The 21175-nt window shown below is 43.8% G+C and overlaps 1 long non-coding RNA gene across 1 annotated transcript; it reads left to right on the top strand.

Moving 5' to 3' along the window:
• Positions 1–483: 483 nt before the first annotated feature.
• On the top strand, positions 484–15736 carry LOC116455236. Its single transcript, XR_004244351.1, has 3 exons — positions 484–919; positions 14541–14616; positions 14743–15736. It is a non-coding gene; the product is annotated as an uncharacterized LOC116455236 (long non-coding RNA).
• The last annotated feature ends 5439 nt before the right edge of the window (positions 15737–21175 follow it).

Below are 21175 nucleotides of genomic sequence, written 5' to 3'. Positions count from 1 at the left end.
TTCAAGGTGTGATAGGATATGGTGCTATGTGTCTTGGTTTTGGAGACAAAACTTCAGGAGGAAACACTCCAGAATGAGTGTCTCCTCCAAAGAGAAAAGGGCTTCCCCTTTCTCTCCACCAATAAGACAAGTGAAAGTGGAAAAAAACAAACTGTTTATTAACACACAAACAAAACAGGGTAGAACAGGATTAAAAAACCCCTCAAAATACAACGAATTCCCACGAAGGGAACAGACACGCAGGCTTGGACCAGCTGGGGCCACCCCTGCAGGCTCCGCAGACTGGCGGGGAGGGAAGGGAGGCCGTAAGGCAAGGGGAGGGAAGAGGAAAAAGAACAAGAAAAAAACCAACAGAACCTTTTCCCAGCTAGCTGGAACACACAGGAAACCCAGAAAAACAGCACAGAGCTCCCAGCGCTCCCTCCCGAGCCCCACCGAGCTCCCCAAGCCCCCGAGCTGCTGGGCTGAGCCGCTGAACCGCCCCGCACTCGGGTCCTGCGGCTCCGGCCCCGCCCCCGGGTCCATCCTGAAGGCACAGCGTCCTCGGGCATTGAGCGGATGGTTAAGGAATGAAGGGACTTCATAACATCACCGCAGGACACTAGCTAATTTCATCCAGGCTCCCCTTTCCACAGAAGGTTGCCTCAGGTGACCTTTCAAGGTTCCCTTCCTGACCCGGTCTATGATTCTAAAAGTGGAAGCCCTAGTGACATGGGCCTGGATGTGGGTATGTAAGAGCCATCAATTTGTTCTTGGGATCCAACTGTGTGTTATACTGATCAAACTTATCTGAGGAATTTGCACTAAACTTTCTTAGGGCACAGTTGCTGCTGAAGGATGCCAGGAAGAGACATTCTGCTTCAACATTTGATTGCCCATACCAGAATGTGCCAGAGCAACTCTACTTGGGCAGGACAAGGTGAGTCAAGAGTAAATACATTGCTGTTGTTCCTGTGCAGGAGTAATTTCTACCTCATTTGATAGAAAGCCAAGCAGCACAAATCTTACCTGCTTCCATCATTTTCCACACTTCAATTTTGCACTCTTGAAATTCAAATTTCCTTTGGTTGCTTCACAATACCAGGTTAACACAACATTAATGAAATCAGAAGCATTTTTTCCCTCTGAAGCCTCATGCATTGATTAGTTGGGAGGTGGCAGAAGAAGAAACAAATGTTTGTATATCCCATTCCAAGCAGCTAAAGCAGTGTGCAGGTTGCTGATTTTCATTCCAAACACATCCTAGTGATGCATTCCACACTGGGGATAGCACAGCGTGAAGGAGAGGTGTTCAGGATAAAGATCAGCAGTGCTATTCCTCAGTCTTGTATGTGTGAGCTAGTGAGACTACAGAGTCATCACTACAAAACTCCACTTATTGCACCAGTGTCACTGAACATGTGTTGCTTCAATCTACATAGGGAACTGGAAAACATCAGGAGAGGCTTTAACCAGTCCCAGGATTGTTCTGATTCTCCTTGCTGAGCCCTTCCTCACTGGGTCTCACAGCAGCCACTCTAAGTACAGATTGTCTGCAGCATCAAGGCACTGCAAGGAAAGGGCCAGGGCAAGCTTGGGAACTCACTGGAGACCTGAAAAGTAGAGTGATTTCCTGAGCTCACCCAGACCAAGAGATGCTTCTGAGCACACCCAGGCCCAGGAGTATCCTCATTCCCATAAACACTTGTACAAGATTTAACCAACACTTCACCTGATGTCAGAGTTTCATCCTTCATGGTTTTCCACCATTATGGCTCCTTTCTTCCCTGGCTTTATATTTTCCATTCCTTGTAATGTACTTAGCTCCTTTTGATAGCCCACTATCTTTCTTCTAATTTATAAATATTTTGATAACAAAACCAAACCTGGAACACAAGCTAGGATGCAGATATTTTCCTTTTGTTAATAAAGATCCAGACAATCCCAAACCATTTTGGGGCTGACTCATTTGCTACCCTTGCAGCATTTGATGGACTGCCAAGCATCCATAGCATCCAACTTCTAATTGTTGAGTTTGTAAGCATGTTTAATATGGAAAATCTGCCAGCTCCAGACTGCTAACAGACTTCAACATGGGCCATAGTTTGGAAACTGCTGCAATGCAAAATAAGAGCAGTAACTGTGTGACACTGTTTGGCAGATGGTGACACTGTCATTCAGTTGTGGCAGAAATGGAGCCTGCCATATTCATCCATACTGTCCTGTTGCAGGTTGACCATGACAGGGAAAGAAGTGGATTTGCCTGTGCAGCTGATGTAGAAGTGCTTCTTCTCTGTGTATACTGGGACTGTATAGTTACCTCCAATGAACCCAAACAGTATGTCCTAGTGACCTCGGCACTGTGTTCCACCAAGAAAGCTGGAGATACCTGCTTTGAAAGCAGGGAAAGTTTTCCCAAGACAGACCCATGTCTCTTTATCCCGCTGAAACCTGCTGCAACTCTAGGAGCAGACTGGGCAAGGATGATCACTTTCCCCCAAAATGGAAGGATTTGATCTAATCTAGGGGAGGGGAAAACATGTCCTCCATTCCTTGATCAGGCTTTGTGGGTGACCTTCAACAGCCGTTTTCAGCTCTGTGCCTCAAGTGCCGACTTCTAGAAAGAGGTAATGGCACCGACCCACTTGTCCCACGTGGGTCAGAAATATCCAGACAGGCTGGGTAAGCACCAACAGTGCTTGTGGGTGGGAAAGTTGCCAATCACTGGTTTCTGGTGGCTTCCATTCAGTAGCAGGGGAACAGCTCTTGTGTGATGGAGAATTGAGACTCTGTCTAATGGAGAATAATGGCAACTTCTGAAAGTTTTGTTCAAAATCAGGCTGAGAGCAAATGATCTGGTTTATGATTACTCATATGGGCTTGGTTAAGAGATGAGGAGAGCTGTGGCTTCCTCTCCTCCTGTACAGAGCAATGACAAAGCATCAAATGACTGTGAGAAGTGTCAGTGCAGGCTGGAAGTAATGAGCTGCATCAGCAGGATGCAATTGGAAGGGGCAGGGGCCAAGAAACCTTTGCAAGGTGAGCGGATGAGTAGCAGTAGTCTCCATATAGATGTTGCTGTTTTTCTCACAAAAATGCCTAAGATGCTTAAGAGGTTAATCAGAAATTTGTGAAGGGATGCCTGGCAGCTGGCCAGTGCTTTATGAAAGACAGCAGCTTCCTTAAAATAAATGAGGCTGTTAACTAATCATTGGGTTCTTGGCATATAGTTATCAACATGCATAGGCAAATGAGCAAATGAATAATTTTATTAGCTTATTCACAGTGGTTTATACTCAATGAATGCTAATTTAAGTGTCAGTAAAAATTGAGTTTTTTTTAAAAAGTGAGGTTAATTCTGGCATATCTAATTATAACATAAATAGGTTTTACTTCTCACTATTGAGATACTCAGTTAAAATCTAAAGTGAATAAAATGACTGTGAAAGCCTCCAGTACCCTGCAGAGTCTGCAGGCCTCATACTTGAGGTGGAGGGCACTGTTTTATGCCCCATCTGCCCTGCAGAGGCAAGCAGAGACAGGTATGGGGTGGGAGGTGAGCTGGCAGCTCTCAGGAATGACATTTCCTCCCTGGTTTGCATCAGGGATTTGGTGCCGATGCAGCTCTGTGTGTGCAGCCAAGCTGTGCTGGCACTGTATGAAAACATGCCAAAGTAGAGGTGCAGCTGCAGAGTTCATAGTGTGAGTAAGTGGGATATGAGGAAGAGGAGGAATGGAAAGTTGCTGATATTTCCAGGCTACAAATGAGATATGAAGAGGGATAAAATTGTTTTGCTTAAGTCATGCAAGGCAGTACTACTGGAGCACTCAGCTTCTGCCTCCTGCACCCCAGCCCAGCATCCCACATGGGTCCTGCCTCTCAGCTTCCCCTGGCTCAGTCCTATGGCAGGGGAAATCCTCTTTCCTCTTTTTTTCCTTTTTTATATGGCCATATTTTTATATGGGCATATTTTCCCATATTATGGCATCCAAAATAGTTGTGTGTTATTTTTTTTTCTCTTTCCCTGTGGTTACTCATGAATAAAGAGCTGCAGAAAAGTAATTACAGTAAATAAATGCTGATTACAGTGTCAGACTGAAGCGGTGAATTGTGAGGGTGACAGTTAACTCTCTGATTCATCTGCAATATTTTTGGTTTGTGAATATTTTAAAAAATCCATAGCTCATCAGTAGGAATCTGTGAGTCAGGACCCAAGGCTTTTCCACAGAACATGATACAGTGAAGAAGTTACAGGCAGAGATCAATGAGTGAAACTCAGGGGACTTGTGTAGTCCCATGGAGAACCTGGGAGGCTACTGCTGGATGGGGAGGTCCGTGCCACCGGTGTGCAGTGCTGCAAACCTACAGCCTGTTATTAGAAATAAGTCTGCAGTTGGAGTTCAAGAATTTTTTAACAATATGTAACTTCTCCTTTGGGGTCATGTGAAAGACAATATGAGCATAAGCACATAGGAGCTGTCCTTGAGGAACAGCCTGCTTGAGAAACTTAGTTTGTAGATGCTTTTACCGAAATCCCCCTCTGCCTTCCCCATACAAATCAGGATTTCAGCCTTCCTGTATTGACTTCAGCTGCTAAACGTGTGTTAGTCTTACAAGAGCACCATGAAGAGTTTAGCAAATATCACAAATTAAATGCTCAGTTTTATGCCAAAAATTAATATCTCCATAAATGAAGAAATGATCCCAGATTGACTGGAAATAAATAAAACCAGCAAATAGTAAACCAGCAAATAGTGTCCAACAGCAAATAGTAGAACAAAAACATATCTTGTCAGCTTTGTGCAGCAGCCAAGATATTCTTGAAAAAAAGAAGAGTAGAAAACAATAGATGATTATACTGTTTATTCTTTTACCATAACAGGTGCACATGAGGAAGGGGTACAAAGAAAATGCTTTTTACAAACCCACTACCTGCAGCATCAAATCAACCAATGTTGTTAAGAAAAAGAATGGACTTGAATGTTTGAAAGGCAGCAAATGTCTGAGTGTGAAAAGGACAGAGATAGCTGGTCTGTTTTCAGAATCTCTGAGGCAAGAGTGATTTTAGAATTGGATATTTCTTTTGATTTGTAACTGTTCTGTCTCAGATGAGTCATATCATGGTTATCCATTCTCTTTGCTGTGTTTTATGGTGGTAGCATGTTCCTTAACTCTGAGACTCAGATTTACTGAATGTTTTACAAGTAATGCCTCCTAAATCTGGAAGAGGATGAGCAAAACCTGTCCAGTAGAGATTGGAAAAATAATTGAATTTTACCAAGTTGAAACGAGCTTTTCTGGAGCAGAACTTTGGCCTGTATTGAGCTAACTCTGATTTCTTTGAACTCAATAGGAATACAAAGCCTGTGTAGGGCACTTTTAAGAGTCTCAATGAGTTTATTTTCATAGTATCCTGAGAATACTGCTGTAGTCAGATGCCTCTGGCCTGAATTCATGTTTTCTCAAATGCTTTTATGTGGCTCAAGGTAAGGTGTCTGACATTGTCTGTTGAAGAGGAGGTGTGAGTTGGCAGATGCTGTTTCTTTGCAGACTGTGGTGCCAGAGGCCTTGGGGTGGGGAACAGCTCACCCTAGCAGAGAGCAAGGGAAAAAGCTGCCATCAGCAGAAAGCTTTAAGCAACAAAAGTATTTCAGAGTTGTTAGATGTCCTGTGGCATTCACCCAGCCATTAATCAGTACCACAGAAATGCATACACCTACTTACGTGCTTGTTGGCAAAGCTGAATTTGCTTAATATGATTCAGCCTCTTCTTAGGGCATAGAAATCACTTTGCAACTTAGTTCTATAAATACTGTACTCATACAGAAACTGTCCCCATGTTTTACTGCCTACACCTCACTCACATGTATAGCTCTATCCTCTACTTTCTGCTCCCTATAAACAGTTCCATAGGATCCCAAAAGGTAGATTCAACACATCACTGGAAACCCTCTCACTGACTGCAGTGTGTTTTGATGTGGGTTGTAGGTGAGTGATAGAGAAGATACAAAGTCAGGTTGTTAGAAAAAAACCCCAGGATTTCTTGTTGTATCTTTGCTACTGTGCAGTTGTATGGGATTTGTTTCAAGTCAGCAATGAAAACACCAGTTTTCAGAACAGTTTCAGGGAAGAGTGATCTTCCACAGCTGACCTGTTACTTCTTGTTTCAGAACAGTAAAGTAACCAGATTCCGCAAAGGACACTTGCATATAAATGCTAATTTACCACAGGTCTGCTAGGGATCTCTCAAAAATGAAATACAAGCAGTGTCTGCCTCTACTGAGAGGGGAAAGATATGTCTGATATTTGCAGTAAATCAATAATCTTCTTTCTGTCTCTCTATACTTTTGTTTATTCAACTGTAAAACAGAATTTAAAAATTCTTGCCCAGCGAGCCTATTTTAAACACTAATATCTGCAGAAATGTGTTCTGAACTCTGAACAGGAAGTATTTCTTATGCTAAGTGAAGAGGAACACTAAATTTCAACTTCAGGTTTCATTTTTTTCATCAATTCACCACAGCAGCAAAATTTGACAGTCTTACATAAACAAATTTTCTTTTTGGATTTAAATAATGAAAATAATGGCTAAAGGAACCAATAAACAATTACTACACTGTTTCCTTGCACTATATAGAAAATTTTGAGTAAAATTGTGATGGAATAAATTTCTTTGCTAATGGCAAGGTATTAATAAGGAATACACATTTTTAATGAGGAACTCAGTGGAGGTGATAGGCATGGTGTTCCTCTGTGCAGAGCACCAGGGCTGCCATGGCTGATGTTGGCTTCAGAGCTGGCTGCTGTGTGTTGTGCTGATGTGCCACCTGTAATTTTGTGTATATTGTGATTACTGCATGTCTGTATCTGAGCAAGTTTTCTAGACCCACTTTACAGTCCATGGGGGAAAACTGACAGTCTCAGAATTTTCTTCATGTCATTCTATAGTTTTAGAATTAAACTACATTTAGAAATACTTAGAACGAAACATATTTAGAATATGTTGTTTGGACAAAGGTGCCTGTTTCCTTCCATTTAACATAAAGACAGTCCATGCTAACCAGCTAAGAAAGAGAGATAGAACACTCAGTGAAGTGAGTCTCCTGTTGTGCTGATTTTGGCTGGGATGGAGTTAATTTTCTCCACAGCAGCTGTATCAGGCTGTGTTTTGGATTTGTGCTGGAAACAGTTGATGAAGCACTGATGTTTCCATTATTCCTGAGCACTGCTGACACAGAGTCAAGGCCTTTTCTGCTCCTCACCCCACCAGTGAGGCGGCTGGGGGTGCACAAAGAGTTGGGAGGGGACACAGCCAGAACAGCTGACCTTAGCACTGGTGGCCCCTTTCTGCCATTCAGCTCCAGACAGGGCATGGGCTCCTGGGCCTGGTGCCACATATGGAGGCCAATATGGATTTGGTAAACTGAGATGAAAGAAAATTGTATACTAAAGGCTTGCCCTCCATTCTCACCATGGATTCATGGATGGGGGATTCAGTAGTTAGCAAAGACAGAAAGTTGTGAAGTCCACTGCCAATAAGTTATTCAGAAAGGGCATATGCTTACTTGAAACATACATTTTAAAATACTACCTGGAATAGTTTACTTTTTTCCCAATCATTTACCTACAAGATAAATATTCATGATGATTTCATTGCATGTCATTGATAATGTCACTTGCTGATGTGGGCTACATTATCAGTCTTGGGAAACTTATTTTCCATTAGGAAGAGTAAATAGATCAAATCATGATTAGGTTAAAAATGTTGCTGGTTTAAGGCCTTTCTTGTCAGTTTAATGTCATTCCTTTGAGACCTTTGCAAATCAAAATATTGATACCATGATCTGAATAGTCAGAATATTTTTTCTGACTGGCATGTACACTTTTGCTCTTCTGACATCTCTTATTCTCTTGATTCTCTACATTAATTAATCCTGTCTGTCAAAAACTCCCCACAAATCTCTTGGTGTGGTCTATGTCCAAAGCCATGTATTTCCTTGTAATGTTGGGGCAGTTATGATGGTGAGAGCTCAGACAGGCGGCTGCACTCTGCTCCTTCCGGCTGTCTCGGGAATCTTGAGGAGGACTCTTCAGTGGCGTGTGTTGCCTCTGCAGATCTCAGCCTTCAAACAAAAGTTTACAACATGCTGAGGAGTATTTCTAACAGCTGTAACTTTTGTTCTCTGACACCCAACAGATGTCAGCACATTTTAATGCTTTGCTGTCAAAGAACTATCGATCTCACTATGGCATGCTTAGAAATGTGCTTTCTTTATCCAGTGTAAAGAAACCGGTTCTTTAATGCAGTTTCCCATATTCAAATGCATTCTTTTAAATTCTGTCCATTTTACCAAGTAGTCCAGATCACTTTGCAAAGTAAGACATTCTCTTGCTTGCTTGCTAGTTGCCTGATCTTGTTATCTGCTGCATATTTTACCAGCAAGACGCATGTGTCGCAGTCAAAGCATTTATTTAATGCTGGCTCAGAGTCTGATCTGCAGGAGCCTGCAACAAACAAGTCCCCTTTGGCACTGTTGATGTGGGCACACTTGAAGACCTATGTGTGACCCAGCCTTGAATGTATCTAATCATTCATAATCACAGAATCATAGAATGTGCTGAGTTGGAAGGGACTCACCAGGATCGTCTAGTCCAACTCCAGGCCCTGCGCAGGACACCCCAAGAATCACACCATGTGCCTCCAAGCATTGTCCAAACGCTTCTTGAACCCAGACAGGCTTGGTGCTGTGACCACTTCCCTTTGGCAAGCCAAAGCCCAGAGTGGGCTCCACATGAGGCACAGGGTGTACACACCTCTGTCAGGCAGGTTGATTGATGAACACACTTGTTGTGGTTTAACCCCAGCCAGCAACTCAGCCCCACACAGCTGCTCACTCACTCTCCCAGTGAGGTGAGGGAGAGACCAAGAGCAATAAAAATGAGAAAACTTGTGGGTTCAGGTAAGGACAGTTTAACAGGTAAAGCAAAATCCGCATGCTCAAGCAAAGCAAACCAAGGAATTCATTCGCCACATCCTATGGGCAGTTAGGTGTTCAGCCATCCCCTGCAAAGCAGGGCTCCATCACGCGTAACTGTGACTTGAGAAGACAAATGCCATCTCTCCAAACATCCCCCCACCTTCTTCCTTCTTCATCAGCTTTATGAGCTGAGCACGATGTCATATGGTGTGGGATGTCCCTTGGGTCAGTTGGGGTCAGCTGTCCTTGGTGTGTCCCCTTCCAGCTCCTTGTGTACCCTTGGCCTCCTCGCTGGTGGGGTGAGGAGCAGAAAAGGCCTTGACCCTTTCTCAGCACTGCTCAGGAGTAACGAAACATCCCTGTATTACCACACTGTTTCCAGCACAAATCCAAAACACAGCCCCATACAGCTACTATGAAGAAAATTAACACTATATCAGCCAAAACCAGCACAATATTGCATAACACTCAAGTGGCTCAGGAATATCTAAGAATATATACAGTGTATAGATCTGTAATCTTGTTGGGAAAATGCCCAAGCCTTCCTTTTTCACAAGCCTTTGCTGAATTACAGAGTCAGATCTGCTGATCTAGACCCTAAATTAAATGGTTGTTTTACTGATCTGAGATAACCTTCCTACAATGTACAATACCTGGGGTCATCATGTTCTTTGGGCGCTTCAGCAGCGTTTCAGCCCCATGGTGCTTCCCCTAGTTTCCTTAGAGATGTTGAAACGTCTCTGCTTCCTCCCTCCAGGGGTCTTGTCTGCAAATTTTAGCATGTGGCACCTCACCTCCTCTTCTGTTCTTCCTGTGGGTTGAACACCATGGTCACCAACATCATATGAATTAAATATATCCCTCTGCTTCAGTCCCAGTTTGGCACGGGCAAGACAAAGCCCAGAGTGGGCTCCACATGAGGCACAGGGTGTCTGCTCAAGCACCAGTAGTGCCTGGACTGCAGCTCCCAGCCCAGACAGGCAGGAAGCCTTGCCCTGCCACAGCTTCTGTTGGGACAGTGTGCAGGAGTGGCACAGTACAGTCTGTACCTACTTGGTAGAAAACAGCACTAACGTGTACTATATATTTCACAGTGCCTTGGGAGCTGAAAAGCTAAACACACAACAAGCTTGGCAACTGTCTGTCTAAACCTACACATCTAAACCTGATGAGAGCTGAAGATTTTCATATTAAAATATTGCCAAAATCAACGTGTTTTAGTGCAAAAACTTGCAGTATGGCTGTACGTAGGATTTTCTCTCTGGCTAAATGACTCTGTAGGCACAGCCCAAAGCAGCTCATGGTAAGGACACGGTTGGCCCTTTTGGCTGCCAGCTCATGCTCTTGGCTCAGTTCAGCTTCCATCAGCCCAAATGAATTTTAGAACTCATGGCTGTCTAAGTGGGCAGGTTAGTCAGAAAAGCTGTCTGAGTCAGCTGGTGTTTCTAGGATCACTCCTGGTGTCAGTGTGGGATAAGCACAAGGAAAGTGGTGGCTCCTCTGCCACAGAGTGAGCCATCAGCAGAGCCAGGACATTGTCCCCGGCAGTGACAGGAGCTGGTGCCACACAGGCAGGGCAGCAGACACTGACTGGTGCAGGCTGGTGCTTAGGCTGGCTCTGGCATTTGTGCAACACATTGACTGAGAACTGAGACCTTCTCATTTCAAGGCTGTTTCATACAGGTTTCATGGAAAAGTTGCTGTATGAAGTGCTCAGTCATCTGGCACTGCTACAGATCAGACTTGAGTTATGATCTGAAATCGAAGGCAACAAGATCACAGGGGATGGTATTCAAGATTTTCCTTTATTGCTTCTGTCTCTTGTCTCTCTCAGGGAATCACATAGGAAAAGGTAAAAAAGCATGAATTTTGCAAGGTGCCTCTTTGGAAATGTTTTGGCAATATTTTGATATACTTGCAAACTAAGTTATAGTGAGGTTTTGTCCATTCATTTCTCCTAGATAAATATCTCAGAAATCGGAGGCACTTTTCAGATTCAGCAGTACCAAGGGAGACAGCAAAGATGATGGGTCAGATTTGGGTCTGCTTTTTAGTGCAGGTCTACTTGTTTTCCTGGTACAGAAGAGGGACTTCAGCTAACAGCCATGACTTCAGAGAAATCAGGGCAAATATTTCAGGGGAGGTTCCAAGATGCTGCCTACTTGGTACCTAACCTAGAAAACATCCTTTTAAGCAAAAAGATTAAACTCAGAAAAGGAATTTTTGTAGTCTGAGCTGTACCACAGGCTGCTGCCTGTACCTGAGCACAGAGTCTAACTCCCTGCATGTTAACCTTCTCTGTGCTTTGGAAAATGGAAATGTGCCACTGGAAAATTTCTCCTGGAAAAGGAGATGATGGGTGTCCTGTGCTACCATAAAGTTTCTGCATACTGGAATGAGTTTCCTTTAATATGATTACATATTTGAAGTGTGAAGGACACCAATAACTCTCTCTAATTTGATGGGAGTTGTAAGCACTCAGTCCATTAAATACGGAGAATGGTGTGTAGAGGTGGGTAAACACACATCATCTCATAAATACAAGAGAAAGCTGCAGTGCTTTTTCCTCCTAGTCTGACACACACATCAAATCCTATACACATATTTTTCAGCAGCATTTCACTTTTTATAAGGCAACTACATTACCGGAAAATTAAAATTAGCCATAGAGAGACAGATCCTGCAAATTCTTTGGAGTGGAGGGAGAGAAAACGGACAGAGTTTTATCAGGAAATTAAAATCAGGCTGGCTTTATTGCTTCATCAGGTGTTATTTATTGCAATGGGCTTGTTTTAACTCCAGCACTCATTTAAAGAAAAGCCTCAAACCAGCCATCTGATCTGAATGAACAAACTGACTTCCCAATGCAAAGCCATTCACAGAGTGTGCAGCAGTTTGCTCAGTAGCTCAGTTTGTGCCACAGAATGAATGGGAAGGTTTTGCCAAGCAGTTTACTAGTCTTTTGCCTTTATTACAAGCAGAGGTACTGACAAGAATAAAGCTGTATCCATGAATCTCCATCCTGCTCCTTCTTTCCTGAGGTGGCTGTGGAGACACTGTCCCCAGGATGTTGCTCTGTGTGTGTGTGCAACTGCAAGAGGACCAAGACTGTACCAGTTTGTGCCTGTCTACTGGCCCCATTTTCTTCACTTTCCAGCTGAGCACTGAGCCTTGTTGATTCTCCCCACTTTTCCTTTGGTAAAACATGTGGGATAGCCCTAAATACAAAACCTGAACCCAATTTTTTACCAAGCTTGAAAGCAGTTCACCCATAAAATTATTGCTTCTACAGTCAGGTTTGATTATTATTAATCAGCTGCTAATCAAAAAATAACATGTTATATAAACAAACTGCTACCACCCCCAGCCTCAAAATTTATTTTTTGAAAGATATTTTTGCATGGAGTTAAAATACTCCTGTTGATAGATCTTCACTCTGCCTCCTCTACACTTCACAGATAACAGTGGAGTTATATTTAGTGACAGAGTCTGGTGGTAGTGAGGAAGTATTTCCTGAGGAGGCTGTTACTGGTGTGTGTTTAGGTTAGAGCTGCAGACACGATCCTGCCCCACCAGCGTGGGCAGTGAGAGTCTCAGTGGCCTGGGAATGCCATGACAGTGTGCACCTTTATTCTGCCTGCACCACTAAAGACAAACAGTGTCTGGACGACACTTGAATGGGAGAGAAGTCATCATGTTCCATGGGTGGGAGCACTGAAGTCAGGGCAAGAGGCACAAATTGTTGCTAATTCTGCCATTTTCTATAGGATCATATATAAATATTAAGCAGACAGTTAATTGCTATGAGCTTTTAGGAGCAAGGGAGCTTTTACATGGTTTTACAAACTGTCTAGCAGAGTGGGAGTATCAGCTTGGCAGGGAGCTATACAAGGTGAAGTCTTTATATTATAGCACAACTACAATGGACTAGAGAGAAAAGATGGGCAAGAACAGAGGCTCAGTGTTAATTCGGGGCTCTTATTCCTCCAAGCCAGCATGTGGTGGAAGGAGAATGGGGGAGCGAAATCCCCCTGAGGGCAAATAAGAAAATAGAAGATGAAAGTTGGAGCGAAGCGGTGATACAAAGGTCAGACAGGTCATTTCCATGGGAGCCATAGGGGGTTGTGAAGAGACAGTTCCCATCAAACTGATACAGTCTGTTCTCACAGTACCTTGCACTTCAGCTGCCCAAAGGCACCCTGAACCCAAACTGTTTGAACAGAACAGCTCAGCCTGGTTTCTCTGTGTAAACCATGAGAAGTCCTATTCAGTGGTTCAAGCATCAGATCTGGAGTTGAGACCTGGTCGCTTCACCTCTATTTATAACACCTCCTCACCCCTGCCCTTGCCTGTGCTGTACTCCACTGAGAGGGTGAAGTCACAGCTATTGCTGAAAGAACTGGTCTAGGCTAGAGCTTAGCTAAGTGAGCAAGTGGGTTTGAATTCTTCATCTATTTCCTTTATGCCTTGTGTCACTTAGGACTCATAACTCGAACATGCAGAGCAAGCAGACCAATGTTGCTGAAGCCAGAGGAGCATCATCCTGAGCGCCTGCTCAGGGCAAGGGGCTCCTCGCCGTGTGTTGTGTTGTCACCAGGAGAGGAGACAGTGCATTTGCAAAGCATTTTGACTCCTCCTAATAACGAGGTTATAAATAAGGCAGTGGAGTATCTTTCTTTTCATTTGTGCTTGATTAGGGCTGCTTCAGCTTCTAATGTACTTTGGAATGGTAGCAAAGCTTTACTATTAAACAGTCCAAGTCTCCTGCTGAATCTCTGGGTGAACTGAGGACTGGAGATACTGCGGCACCACACAGGTTGCTCTGGCTCCATGATGGGAAGAAACCCCTGTAGCAACAGCCCTGGACATAATGTTTCCTCTCCTGCCACAGATTTTTGTGGCCCTGGCAGTTGCTTAATGCCTGTGGCTGGATGAGGATAAAGGCACACATCTGTACTTGTTCCCTGATGCTGAGCCCAGCTGCTGTGGGGTGGCCCATGTCTTCCAGGCAAACTTCAGATGGTGTAGCCTGACCACATCCAGTCTGTGTGTTGACAATGATGTCAGCTCCACGTGCAAGCCTGAGCCATGTCTGGGGATTATCAGAGACAGTGCTTGCCAGCACTATTGTGACAATTTAACAATATGGAAAATTGAGAACCTGTGCCAGGGAATGTTTCCTTTGGGCTTTCCAGGCTGAGGCACATCTTTACATCAGCACAGGTAAAATTGCAAAGGTGCACACACATGTATATGCATAAATTATATACAAGGCATAGTTATGAGATTAAATATAGGAAACATTTTTTAGATGCTTGGATTTATAGCAAAGATATTTAGGCCCTAATGGTCAAAGAAATGTCAGTGGGAATTCAGTATATCTCTGTATTTGCAGATCTAGGCCACAGTCCTTGTCCCAGAGGGGTTATAGTCCCACTAGATACTTCTCTGCTATCAAGAATGAAGGACCAGCATAAATGATGATGTGCATTTTCCTTTGATCCTTCCCCTGCTTGGGATTCTCTTCCTTTGATAAGCCAATCACTCTCACATGCTCCCCCCACTGTTCTTTTTTTTTCCAGACCACACAGGAAGCTCAGAGGTACTTGCAGTGATTTGAGTGGGCTGATTAGCCTTCACCAGCCCTCAGTGCCCCAGGTATGGAGCTGAAGGCCATAAATCTCATTCAAATTGCCATCTTAATGTAGTTTCTTGAGGCTCTTTAGGCTGGGGTTTGGATGGAGCTGCTCACTGAGTTCATTCATTTTTCTTACTCTGTTGCAGATTTCACCAGCTTACTGGTCTATATTTAGGTCAGCTTCATAAAGCCTGATTTCTGTTCTAGGGCTTCATAAAGTATCAATTCTGTTCTAGTCTTCATCTGGGAAAACGGTTGGAGGGGGCTGGATGACAAATGGATGAGACTGCATGGATCTCCAAAGTGAGTGTTGGTCTGTGGCTCTTACTTAGTGCCTTATAACTATTTGCAAAGACTTGTGAATTGCAGTAAGCCGTGTGTGAGAGACAGAAATTGTTAAACATTGCTAAAATCATTGAAGGACTTTTGCCCACCATAGCAAACAGCAAAGACAGAGCTGAACATCTGTGAGCACCGAATCCCGTCCCTCCCCAAATATGTCTAATAACTGGAATTTGGACTGTGACAGGAACTTGAGATAAGATAAAGGACATACTGCTGTCCAATCATCCCAGATCTAGGGAGGAGAATGAATCCACAACCAATACTGGAAGAGAGACTGGAATGCTGATGGTTCAAACATTCAGGGGGGAAGCTGCCAATGTGCAAAGGCGCAGAGGGTGAGCACAGCCCACCTCAGACTACAGCTGGTGTTGAACGAAATAACAAAAGAGGCAAACCTTGTGGGGCGAGAAATGTCTCCTTGTCCTTACTCCAGTGAACTCAGATGTGTTAACTCCCCTGCTGGGGAAGTACCAGAACACTCAGAAGTAGCCTGGAGGTGTTCATCTCTGCTGATGGGCCACCATGGGCCGTAATGGACTCAACTGCACTGATGCAAGAGGCAGCTGTGTCTTCTTAGAAGGTGTCAAAGACTTCCAATCCACAACATTACATCATCCAGTTGAAACTCCCCACCCCAGGGGAGGTATCTGGGCATTCCTGCTTGAGCCTGAGTGAATAGAAATCAGAGTTTGTGTTCTGGGGGTTTTTTCACCATCTGATTGGTCCAGTCTGTAACTCCTGCTTTGACTAAGACTATGACCATCACTTTGACCAATAAATGTCAAAATTGCAACAGCTGTGCCTCTTCACAAGGCCTATGTGTGGTGAGATTTTTCTATTCTTTTACTTTTCTTTCTTACACATTTTCTTAAGTGATATTTTTATGCTTTTATATTGTCATATTACTGTAGATAACAGCAACCAAAATGGCTACACGCCTGTTTCCTGTGCAACCAAATTGTTCTACAATAAACCCTACATATGTATAACTACAAAAAAAATCCAATAAACCGATCATTCAGTGTTGTTTCACTCTAATCCACCCCAAATGAGTGGAATACTGAGGTGTATTGATAGTATGGGCTAAAAGTGTTTAAAATGGGGTGAGTGATCCAAGGCTGGCTGTAGGGGGTGAACTCTCCTTTAAAGGTGGCACAGTGGGGGCTTGGCTGCTGGTGGGGAAGAGCAGAAAGGGAAGAAAAGCAGATAGAGTTTAATGGCAAATGGTTTTCTGCTTTGTTAATCATGAAACAAGGATTTAAAAAGGAAGTCTGGGTAGCTGTGAGGTCAGACCTGGCAGCAGTATGCACAACCTCTGCCATAAGAGTGACAAGGAGGAAGCTGGAGTTGGGTGAAGAAGGAGAAAAGGAAGGCAAAGCAGGCAAAGAAGAAAAGAGGTGTGAAGGCTGAGTGGGAGAAAGGGAGAACAATTAAATGATCATAAAGCCTGATCTACATTTGTACAAGATGTATGGTTTTTACAGATTCTCAGAAGAGAGAAAAGTCTGCTCAGAAACAGCTTTATCTGTCACTTTGCAAAGCAAATCTCTTTTTTCACACTAGTAGGGAAAAGCCATAAAACAGCACTTTGCAGAAGTGAACTGAGTTCCCATGATCAGCTAGACTCTAAACCCGTCCTCATCAGGCTCTTTTTCTGTACTAGGGACCTCATTCATGTCAGTTTTTGAATCAAGCAGTCGAAGTGTAGCCCTTCAGTGAATTGGAAGGGATGAAAAATTAGAGGTCAGAACAATCTTATTATAAATGAGGAAGGAGACTTACCTTTTCTCTGGATCCATAATCTGATTTTTCCATTGTAGCTTTTCTCCATACATTAAATGTCCAAGAAAAAGAATTTAGTTTAATGGTTAGATAATAATTTTCCAGATGGTTTCTATTAAATTTGAAAATTACAAATATCTCAGTTAAATTTTAAAAAAACATGCTGTTCCTAATAAATTTCAGCAGACATCTGCCAATGAGGCAAATCTTATGTAAGGCAAGTGCTTGAGTTGCAGGAATATTGAAAAATAGAGGAAAAGTCTACATGTGCATCACTATGCACACACATAAATAGCAACAGATGTTAATATGTAGGCAACCATCCTTTGGGGTGTTTGCCAATTAAACCAGCTCCAAAGCTGCCTATATTCCCATCACGCTGAGAAGGGATTCAGCTTGCAGCAAAGATTTCAAAGTGTCACTTAATTGTGTAGTGTAGTCAGGGCCAGTCAGACTTCACAAAGCCCCATGGTGTGGGAAAGGTAAGTCATGAACCTGAATGGGTGAGAAGGAGATGTGAACTTTCCCCCCATGTACAACAAATTGTGGTGTGTCTGCAACTGGTATTTGGGAGGAAGCTTCATTTTTATCATGATTTAAAAATCCTAGTACAAACCCCAAGCAAGGATTACATTTCCTTTCAGCAGCACTAATTTGCCATTCTATGAGTCCCAGCAGGTGTTTTGCCATTGCAGTTTTTGTGTGTTTTAGAGTTTGTATTTTTCTGACTCCCATTTTAATTTTTTTTCTAGAGTTCCCCCTCTCCAAGGCCATTTTCTTGCTCTTGGCTCTGCTGGGATGAAAGAGAGGTCAAGTGCAGGGGCCAGCTTTCCCATGCTGTGCCTGGTCCTTCCATCTGCAGCAGCCCCACTGGAGAGGGAATCCCCCTGACAGGAGCCTGGAGCTTGTGCAGGATCCCTGGGTAGTGCCTATGCTTTCCTTCCACACATTGCTACCTGCTTGTTAAATTCCCCAAGCTATAAAGCTGGCCAGGAAAACAAGCATGTTATTTGAAGCTAGAGCCCTACTCTCATTTGAGCTCCCATAGGAGCTGTGGTGATATTTTAGGAACTCAGGATGGCTGAGATGGTTTGCCTCTCTGAAATGTGAATGTTCAGGGCTTTGTTGCCTCGTTAAATAATAAAGTTACTGACTGTCAAGTGCATTGAAGACATGGGATGAAAACTGTCTCCTCTTAAGCAATCTCTGATTTTAGTATGATGGTGGTAGGCTGCCTGCTAAGGCTCTCTTGAAACTGGTAACCCAGCTCCCTGTGAGGTCTGCTGTGACTCCAGACACGTGATGTTTTAATTTTCAGAGAGCAGCAAGCAGATCAGTCAACAGCTTGCAGATCAGAGGACAATGCTGCAGCAAGAGGGAACTGGGACTTCAGTATATTGTCTAATAAAAACAAACCCAGCTAACTTGTTTTCTATACAGAACACAGCCTGGTTCTTAATGCTTTACTTATTCTGCAGCTGCATAGCAATGTGGGGTTTGAGTTTGCTTCTGAAGAGGAGCTGAGTGCTGCAAGGTCAGGTCATGGCACAGAAGCACCTGCTGTGCCAGGGGAAGGCTACAGGAATTTAGAAGCATTTGGGTCTAAGACATCTTCTACTTTGTTAGAGTACAATTTCCTTTCCAAATCTATTTCCAGAAAGCAGAAGCTGTAGGTCACTGCCCCAAAAGCTTCCTGCGGGAGGAGGGAGTAATCTAAACAGAAGGGACACTCAAACAGAGCTGGGAGGACCAAAACAGGGTACTGGTTTCTCACACAGCAAAGCTGAAAGATCCCACCTTTGGATGTCAGTCTGTGCCTTTCCCCAGGTTCCCCCTCCTTCAGGTGTCTGTTCATGCTTCATCTGTCACCCCATGGCAGATGAAAGTAAAATGTTGCTGGTAAGATTTTCTCTCCACTGTTGCTGACAAGCAAGCTGTCCATTGCTTATCTTTAACACTGTGCTAGAGATCCCTGCTCATCTGTGTGTACTGCTAAAAGTCTTGCAGCTGATATGGAAACGTCTAACGTGTCTGCATTCCCTGGACCTCGCATTACAGTGGGGACTGACATTTCCTTTAGAACTGAGGTCAAAAGCCATATAAAAATAAAAACCCTTTATCAGATGATATAAATGAACTTGCTCCATAGCTGGCCTGAACCTCCTTAGTATCCACAGCAATCAGGTCAGTAATATTTTCTAAGATAACAAGGTTCCAGAATAAAAGCTTCTCTGTTCCCAGAGCACTGTTGGAAAATAAAAGCATCCCTTTTTATCCATCCAAGATCCAGTGCTTTGTTCCTGCCCTGTGAGCAGTACTAGCATCTTCCCCACAGGTCAGTCCAGCTTTGAGATCCTGATGAGTGTTATACTACAGATTTGTTGGCACTAAGCATTGTTGGTGTTCCAGGCTCCCTTGTCTGATTTAGGTGGCAAAATCTGACCCAAGGATGTTGAGAAGTAACGCAACCGGGGGCTTGTCAGCACAAGCCCCGGCGTGCCCTCGGGCAGAGGGGACGCAGCGTTGGCCTCCACAGCGTCCTCGCTGCACGGCTCAGTGGAATCAGCGTGGGATGGGTGCGTGCGCTGGCTCCTCCTCAGAGGAAGCACATTGTCGGGCAGCCGATGATCAGGCTCGCGTTAGTCCGGAGGCAAAGAAGGCGGGAGGGGCTCCTGGTGTGAGTTCCAACAGGTTTATTTGCAGAAGGGACCAGGGACCAGCAAAAAGCCCCGAGGAGACGCGGGCTAACCCCCTTTATGGGGGGGTGGAGTAAGGCAGGGAAAAGGAAAACAACCAATGGGGTACAAGCAGAGGGGAGGATACAATTTTTCAGAACAAATGGGGAAAACAGGGAGGCAGGAGTCGTAACAGGGAACCAATTAATAACTACAAAAGGGAGAACTTTCTGGAACAGGGGGAGGTAATTTAGGATTGGGAGGCACCCAGGGGGAGGTAACCTAGACCGCAGTGATCTCTTCTGGTGACTGACATTTGATGGTTTCAGCCTGAGAGCAGGCTGAGCTACACCAACAGAGAACATCTGGAGGAACTCAGGACAAAAGCTGGATGGAACAGCCTTGTCCCAGAAGTGGCCTGCCTGCCAAAGACTCTTCTCCCAAAACTTTCTCAGTGTACTGTTATCTATTGTCATCATTGTCACCACAGTTATTAATAATTTGAACCACTGTACTGCTTTGAGTATATGTCTATTCTAGGAAGAGGATCTCCCTGAAGTAGAGTGCATCTATGTGTAGCAAGAGATGGTCCATGCAATGGAGAGCTCACAACATAAATATGTGAGATTGGAGGCTGGGACGAAGCAGGTGGCAGATCCTCCCCTCAAGGCTCCTCTCCCTGTATTAAGCTCTACCCTACTTATGAAACCCAGAAAGATCTTTGGCAACCATACGCTGTTAGTAGGAAAGCTCAATTGTTCTTAAATCCTTACAGGATGTGGCTTAGCAGGTAGGAGTGTACATCCATCTCCAGCTATTTAGGAGTTAGCCATCTCCTCTAAACTAGTTTTCCATGGTATAACTTTGAGAAAGAGATAGGAACATATTGACTGCATTCTTTGGCTACTCTCTTCAAAGTGTAATGAGTGCTTCCTTTGGGAGTGCCCACCTCCTAACAGAAGGTGCTTAGGTAGGTCTCTCAGACTAGAACTTAACATCCATGTGATCACATTAATTGAGATTATAAGCAAACTTGTGGAATAAGTGACAGAAGAAAATGCTGAGCTGTTGATAAGCAAATAACTGCTGAGAAGTTTCAGGAACTCCAGCTGTATCGTTTTAGGATGTCATTAGATTAGTAAAGAGCACCTCAACTACATGCTATGGAAAAAGGGGTGTTTCTTCCCATGTCTTTATGGAGGTTGCAGATCTCACCTAGCAGCAGATGTAGCTGGAGTTTTTGGACCTCTTCCTCAGGACAAAGCCTGAAGGTTTAAGCTACCTGAAGCCCCACTGATGAGTGGTGGGTGCTGGTGGCAACAGAGAACATTAAAAGCCTCAAAGAAAAAAGATTAGAAAATCTGTAGAAAGGGGCAAGAGCAAATATTAAAATAATCTCAACACTTTAATCCCCATCCCATTTTAATCTAGGACTGTGCTCTGTTAGCATAAAAATACCAATTACATTTATTTTGTTAAGGCTTTGGTGAGTAGACTGACCCCTAGACTGATGCAGTTATCAAGTATACTTCTGTTCTACACAGAGGTGAACAGATGGCTTTTTTTGTGTGTGACTGTTTAAGAAAACCCATTTCTGCAAACAGGGGATGTCAGGCAAGTTAGTGGAACAAACTTCTCCTTCTGTAACAAATTAATTGTCTAGCAAAACAGAGCTTAGTCTCAGGTTAGTTTCCACTCAGCTCAGGTAAATTAATTAACTTTCCAGTATGTTACTGGAAAACTGAAGGATATGCTGGTGTTTCTGGATGTGTATGAC

Source organism: Corvus moneduloides, chromosome 1 (assembly GCF_009650955.1).
Source record: "Corvus moneduloides isolate bCorMon1 chromosome 1, bCorMon1.pri, whole genome shotgun sequence".
Lineage (NCBI taxonomy): Eukaryota > Metazoa > Chordata > Aves > Passeriformes > Corvidae > Corvus > Corvus moneduloides.
This window is presented reverse-complemented; position numbering and strand designations above follow the sequence as displayed.